General features: G+C 38.6%; 1 long non-coding RNA gene across 1 annotated transcript; it reads left to right on the top strand.

Moving 5' to 3' along the window:
• The first annotated feature begins 927 nt into the window (after positions 1 to 927).
• LOC140120473 (uncharacterized) lies at positions 928 to 6,340 on the top strand. The gene is made up of 3 exons (XR_011853817.1): positions 928 to 1,208; positions 2,783 to 2,893; positions 6,247 to 6,340. It is a non-coding gene; the product is annotated as an uncharacterized lncRNA (long non-coding RNA).
• The last annotated feature ends 1,184 nt before the right edge of the window (positions 6,341 to 7,524 follow it).

The raw sequence follows: 7,524 nt of genomic DNA, 5'->3' as shown, positions 1-7,524 counted from the left end.
ACATGCTGCTATCTTGGTTATGTTCCTTGCAGACAATCTACTAATTTTCGTTCTTACATTGTTAAGCACCTGACATAAAAATAAGGCGCACATTCATACTGTGCATTACTGACTGTTATGTATTCAAAGAAACCCTACTAACCAGAACATTAGAAGATCTTTGTAATACAGCAACACAAAATATTCCATGACTAATACATATGTGATGTATCTATAATGTGAATATCCTGCTTTTACTGGAATAATAGCTGGGGGGTTACAATTTTGTATCCACATAGTCTGACATTCCTGAATGCCTCCACCATGTTATGTCCATAATATGTTTTATCATTTTATATAGAGTAGCATATTCAGGAAGGACTTTAATTGGGACATTTATCATTAGGCTGACTGCCTCATTCTATTTATTAAAGTGGCTTTGGCCTTTAATAAATCTGTTTGCAGTGTTTATATGCTCTGTTTGTGAACAACCCCCCCCCCAGTAGATAGGTTGCCCAGCACACTCCAGTAGGTGAGTGATAATTTTATTTATTTTTTTAAATAAAAAAATAAAATAATTTCTTAGACGCACATGGCACTGATTGAGGGCTGGGAGTTGTACTGCATCTTAGGCCCCATGTAGTGACCATCTAGTGGCCGGGCCCGGGACTGCAGTCCCGAAACCCCATGATGGCAGCCATGCACAGCAATGGCGGTCAACACATTGTAGAACAGATGTACATTATACATTTAGATGTTACATTCCATGTAACCATTTACATATGTTTATAAATATTATATATAAAAATCCACACAAAATTTCAAAATTTACGGGAGACATATGAGATTGCACCATCTCCACTTCTCCATCTTTTGCATTTATCTCAAGGAGAGTATAAAAAGGTTCTACTCTACAGCTCTAGCAGACCTGTTGCTCATGAAGAAAGAGGCAGAGCCTTCAAAATGCATATAATACTACTATTCTATTATATGCAGTATTATATGTGCTGAGCTAAACAAGATCGCTACAAGATCCACTATAGATACTGCCTCCTTATACAAGTTACATGCCATGCCAGTGTTATCATATATTGGAGGTGAAACATGGACTTACATTTTACATCAACTATCCAGCTGCACACGCACAAACCTGTAACTTAATTTACGGAACCTACTTGTCAATATTCCATATCGCCGGAGTCACATGCAGTCTAAGACTAACGCGAGTGGTAAGAAGTGCTGCATTTTCTTATTCCATGATGAGGATTTCTTATGTGTCTTGTTCTATTATACAGTAGAGGTGTATTATTATCATTACAAACATGTTCCACTGAAATGAGATCTCACCACATATATCTTAACTGTTGATATGGGACTTGTATTAGGAACATCTAAGGAGTCATTGGTGCAATCAAAAATATTTGTTGGTGTTTTTTTTACCTGTATTATTTTAATGATAACAGTTATTACATATATAATACAAAGAAGCAGGAAGTGTGTCATGAGGCAGTTATAGTATATATGTAATAAATCTTTATTCAAGCAAAAAATTACCAAGGAGAAAATTGACAAGGAGATGGTGAACACAATAAAAACTATTAAAAATCTACAAAGTACATTTACCATACAAATAGTTGAACACCTCCTCTAACAATGGATAATATCCAAACCACCCCTAGTAATGGGTAGGTAAAATAAATCATATGAAAAAATACCAGCCACTATCCAATAAATATATGAGCTGCATAAGCCTGTACGTAAGGAATATTCAGCAAAAGTTATTAGGACATGGAAAACTGCAGGTCACTGAAGTAAAAAGTGCTCTCATACATTACAAGTCAGTGTGATAGTCAAAGGTACACAGGTCAGCGTCAACATAGTAAATCACCAGTGTGGTTCAGTGACTATAGAGGAGGTGGGGGGCACCCCATGCTTTCCGTCTCCTGCTGGAGACTTCCTCAGGGGTAGAAGTCTCCAGCATCTGAGGAAGTCTCCAGCAGGAGTGGTTTGGATATTGTCCATTGTTAGAGGAGGTGTTCTGTTGGTCAACCTTACATGGTTGAGCCAACTATTTGTATGGTAAATGTACTTTGTACATTTTTAATTGTTTTTATTGTGTTCCCCATCTCCTTGTCGGAGGTCATTTTTGCTTGAATAAAGATTTATTACATATATACTATAACTGCCTGACTGCTTCTTTGTATTACATGAACTTATATATTGTGTTTTGGCATAAGTTTGACTCCTTTGGTTGTGCAAGGTCCACTGTATAGTTAGTTATTAAATAGAATTAAATCGGTTTACATACAATTTAATGGGTATGATTTCATATGTGTATGGTTAGGTTTTCTGGTCAATGGTTATACTACATAGCAAACATATATCCCAGATTGAGTTTAAAGTAGCTTTTGTCCTATTAAACCTAGGACAGTATTCCAGCACAATTATCATCTTATTGCCCCCCCCTATTTAAAATTTAGAACACACAGCAACATTTAAGTGAGACTGCTTTATATTACCTGATTCTGATTGTGGATTTCAATTAAGTGTGGATTTGATAACTAGTTTGAAGGAAATCAATCTCTGGTCTTCAGTGGTCGTGAGCAGTGATCACTTACATAGAAGCCAGAATAGAAGCCCCGGAAGAAGCCAGAGTGGGCGAAACCTAGGTCGGGCAAACTGTTTGGCGTTCGTATGGACTTTTATGTGCTGCACGCTTTTATAAACGTACTTTTCTGAGTATAAGATAATAAAACATTTTTTCTTGTTTACCCCGGTAATCCGCACTGTACCAAATTTCCAGCACGGGATCTTCATGGAACGAGGTCCACTATCGAGACTACTGCAGGAAATTCACAGAAAGCCAGGAGGAATTTCCGAGGAACTCATCTATTTTTAACCATTTCGAAAGCTGGTGAGACTGTTCTGTGGATCAAATTCGGATTGATTTGCAAATTTGGAGTAGAGCACTAACTTCTTTTTGGTTTTGTTTGCATTCTGTGGCCAATTGGGAGTGGTCCTTGTTAGTTGCTCCTCTGTGTTTATTTCCCTTAGTCTGAACATCAAGCTTCTAGATATCACTTACATAGTGCTGCGGTGCTCCTAGTGAAGAACTTGTAAAGCTGAAGAGCAGGAACATTCTGTTTGCAGAAAATAATACTTTTATAATCCCTGCACGTGGCAACCCGTGTGTGCAGGCGGGAAGCAGAGAACAACTCGGGCTCACTTGCAGCTCGAGGGGCACTTCTCTCCACCTCTCTCCCATTTCCATGTACGAGACCTGGCTGGAGCTGTGAGAGGCGTGCATAATTATGCATATAGGGGGGATGTATAAAAGTATTTTACAGTTCTCTGCAAACAGAATGTTCCTGTTCTTCAGCAGTGGTTGATTTCTTTTATGTATACAGATGTAGCACATAAGTGCATTAACTAATTAAGTTATCTCAAAAATGGGCTGTTTATAAGTTAAGAAAGTCATGTTTATTTTTGGACCGTCCAGTATATGTGACAAATAGCACAACAGTTAGAAAAGTCATTTTTTTTTATTAAATGTACCTTGCTTCAGAATCTACTTAGATGCTTGGTTAAACAGCTTCAATCAGATTTTTCTTCATTACAGTCCATGACTGGCTGTCATAAGCCAAGTAACTGCACTTTTCACTATGATGGATTAGTAATGTCATAAGCCTTTTAAAAGGAACCTGTCATCATGTTGTCAAGCAACAATATGGAGGAGGAGGGTTCGGCACTAAAGTCAAGCTTTCCCCACCTCAGAGCGTGCCCTCTGAGTCACCTAGACTTTGGAGAGCATTTATGGTGTTTCTGGGTGAAGGACATTAGTTACAGTAAAGATGGTATTTTGGGGCAGGGAGGGCTTGACTTTATTGCTAAGCCCTCCTTCTCCTTTACTTTAAGCCACCATTTTACATCTCATTTCAAAGTTCATTGTCTGTATGATGCCACCACACTGGACCATGAAAGAAATATCATCTAGTGTGTACAACATCTTCCAGATAATGTTTCTTTCATTAAAGTGACAACAAACTGACTGGTTTATTAGGTCAATTTCTGCTGACAGGTCCCCTTGTGTTGGGGTTCATAGTGGATCAAGAATAGTATATGCTATGTCAGTCTGCATCTATTCCCTGTATAGTTCTTTATATCATGATTCACTGAGCCGTATCCTTCTTTGCAGGACAATATTTTTTTGTTACTAATGAAAAAAAAAATATTGTGGTATTCAATTTGCTGCCCTTGGAATATTTATCAAGTGTCAGTAGGTCAGCAGGAAAGCATAACTGACTTCTCAATGCATTCTAATTAATTTCCTTGTGAGTTTTCATTACTACTGATTATTTTAAGCTCTTCATTAACCCTGCTGGTCTACCATGTACTTAAAGTCGTGCAGACATTATAGCCAGTATAACTGTACCCTGCAGGAACAGCAAGATAATAATGCTGGATTATTAATGTTATTTTTTTTAAACATCATTTTCTGGCAAAAAAACTACCTCTAACCTGTCTCCAGAATTAATTCAGAACAAGCCACAAAACAGCATGTCTGATTCTGGTGTGTTTACGGAGGATAATTGCTCAACAAGGGAGTAAAGATATATTGACAAATATAACATTTTATATTGGGAAATGTGTTGCTGTTTTGTTCCTGTCATAATTAGAGCAAAGATGGAGAGGACATAGCGATAGCATAACAAGCTATCCCAGTTGTGAATCATGGTATAGTGGGATTTTCACTCACTAGAGCAGCAGAAACAAATGCACACTTGCTCACAGCATTATTCATGTTTGTTAAAAAAAATTCAGCAATTCAAACCCGCTATGTACGAAAAAATAATACATTTGAAACCGGGAAGTAATAAAACTACATTAATCCATCCTTTATGATGTATAGATTATGTAAAATGTATAGATATAGTTCTGAATATATATTAATAATAAAGAGGACCTGTCACCCTAAAAAAACACTCTAGGAGCTGCATTCTATTGTAAGAAGCTCCTAGCGCTACTCCAGTGTTAGCAGTGGTAAACTGCTAGCTTTATCGGAACCTACTGCACTGCCATACCCTCAGAATGCCGCACCAAGCTTACAGCGGTCCTGTGTATTCAGGAGGAGGCGGTCCAAGGTGTCCCCCTCTCCGCTTCTTCCCCAGACCGCCCCTCCCATGCCATAGGCCGGCGGTGACTGCCGCCTCCTCGTACCACCCCACATGATTACGGCGGACTGCTTTAAGCTTGGTCTGGCGTTTTGAGGGTATGGCAGTGCAGTGTTCGCTAGTGTAAGGTTCCAATAAAGTTAGAAGTTTAACACTACTAATACTGGGGTAGAGCTAGGAGGTGGGAGGGTAGTGCTTTAGTAAGCAGCTCCTAGAGCATTTTTTTTAGGGTGACTGGTTCTCTTTAAAGGGAACCCGTCACCACTATTTTCACAAATACAGGTAGTGACAGGTTTCTATAGAGCTCTAGTAACTATCTGACACCCTGCTTGTAGCTAAAAGTAGTTTCCCTCAGATCCCCATAAAATCAGAGTTATAATCTTGCCTGGTATCTATGCAGCCTTGGAGCGTGTCCAGGGGGCATGGCCTAATGTCATGTGACCAGGGTGACATCATCAAAGGTCCTTAAGCTACTTAATATGAAAATTGTACCCCATGTACATGTCTGACCATATAAAACAATCTTAGCATCCACCATGGACTTCTACTCCTCTCCATGCAGGCTGCTGTGATTTCATGTGATAAAATATGCTGTTATTTCATGACATATATGTAACTTAGTGTACAGTTCCTAATGCTACAAAAGCTATAGGACCTGTGATGATGTCACCCTGGTCACATGACATTATAGCAGCATACAGCAATAAGGATGGAGAGAAGCTGCTGGATTCAGCCCGAGGAGGCCACGCCCACCTGGACTCGCTGTAGCCTTGCTTAGTTACCAGGTCAAACTATAAAGTTCAATATATGGGAATCTCAGGGGAATCATTTTTAGCTACAAGCAGGGTGTCAAATAGTTACTAGAGCTCTATAGATACCTGTCACTACCTGTATTTGTGAAAATAGTGGTGACGGGTCCCCTTTAAGTTAGTTACATACATGAAGCTCTTTGACCTGTTATCCCCTGTTACTTTGACAATCTGGCTAATGCATTTTGCTATTGCTTTGTATGCAAATGTCAAAGAAAGTTTACATCTCCTTAATGGTCATTTATCTTTGTTTCTTCTTATTTTTTCTATGTTTCCAATTTTTTTAGGGCACATTGGCAGATTTCTGCAAAAATATTTGACTTTTTCACACACCCAGCAAACTTCTCTGCAACCGTTTTCGAGTGTTGAACTTGATTTATGGAGTCACAAAAAGTTGTAAAATTTGGAGCAAACCCTTTACATCCCTGCTGGTGTAGGAAAATATTAAACAACAGGGTGGAGTCAAGATCAAATATGTGATTGTGATTTTTTTGAATGGCACACTGCTTATCTACTTTATGTGAATATACCATAACATTTCCGTTTTCAATAAGTTGGAGTAATATATTATACAGATTTGGTGACATTGTGGAAGAGTTAGTGTCCCTTAAGGTTTTGGTCAAGAATTAAATTTGTCGTCTGATTAAAAGAAAGGCCATGAATATCTTATCTCAATCATTTCCCCAACCGATCACTGCACTGTTATCCTATACCAGTGATGGTGAACCTTTTAGCGCCGAGTGCCCAAACTTCAACCCAAACCCCCCCTTATTTATTGCGAAGTGCCAACCAAAAATGAAAGCAGTAACTTATTGTTCCCTGTTCTTCAACAACGTTCAACCATATTGGCCTCCTGAGGCATCATTTTAGCTTCTTTCCAGTATACCTCTGTACACAGAGAATTGTGGGGCCAGCAGAAGGTCCTCCAAAGATAATTCGGCCCTGTCTTCTCATTCTAAACTCCCAAGTAGCAAAGTAAGTATCACTTTAATATATGATTGAAAGCAGCACCTTTTAAGTTGCTTGGAACTGCAGGAAGATTCTTTGAGTCCTGCCTGGTGCGATGGCCCAGGTGCCCACAGAAAGTGCTCTGAGTGCCACCTCTGGCACCCGTGCAATAGGTTCGCCACCACTGTCCTATACTATTTGGAAATGGATGCATTCTGCATTGAATGATTTAGAAATTTGTATCTAGTGAGAATGTTTTAAGTTTTGCATCACTATACTGGAAAAACACTGTTGAACTGAACTGTTTACAAATTGCAATGCCAAACTCAGGTGGTGATTAAGAGGTTAATAACCATTCATTCCTGGGCTTTATTGAATGGTAATAGCATTTTGAAAATGAGGTTGTTTCTTTGTATTGAGATCTCCAAGGTCAAAATTATTCCTTTATGTAACATTTGCCTGGATTATTTCCTTGACATTCCTCTTGTAAAAATATATACATGAATTCCTTGCCTTTAAAGCTTAGTTTATTCTATCTTATTATGCAATAAAAATTGATTGAAAAAGTTAACGCTTGTGAAACACAAATCTCCATAACATGCCACAAATGGCACACA

This window comes from Engystomops pustulosus, chromosome 3 (genome assembly GCF_040894005.1).
Source record: "Engystomops pustulosus chromosome 3, aEngPut4.maternal, whole genome shotgun sequence".
Taxonomy (NCBI): domain Eukaryota; kingdom Metazoa; phylum Chordata; class Amphibia; order Anura; family Leptodactylidae; genus Engystomops; species Engystomops pustulosus.
The sequence above is the reverse complement of the archived record's forward strand: the minus strand, read 5'-3'. Positions and strand labels throughout refer to the sequence as shown.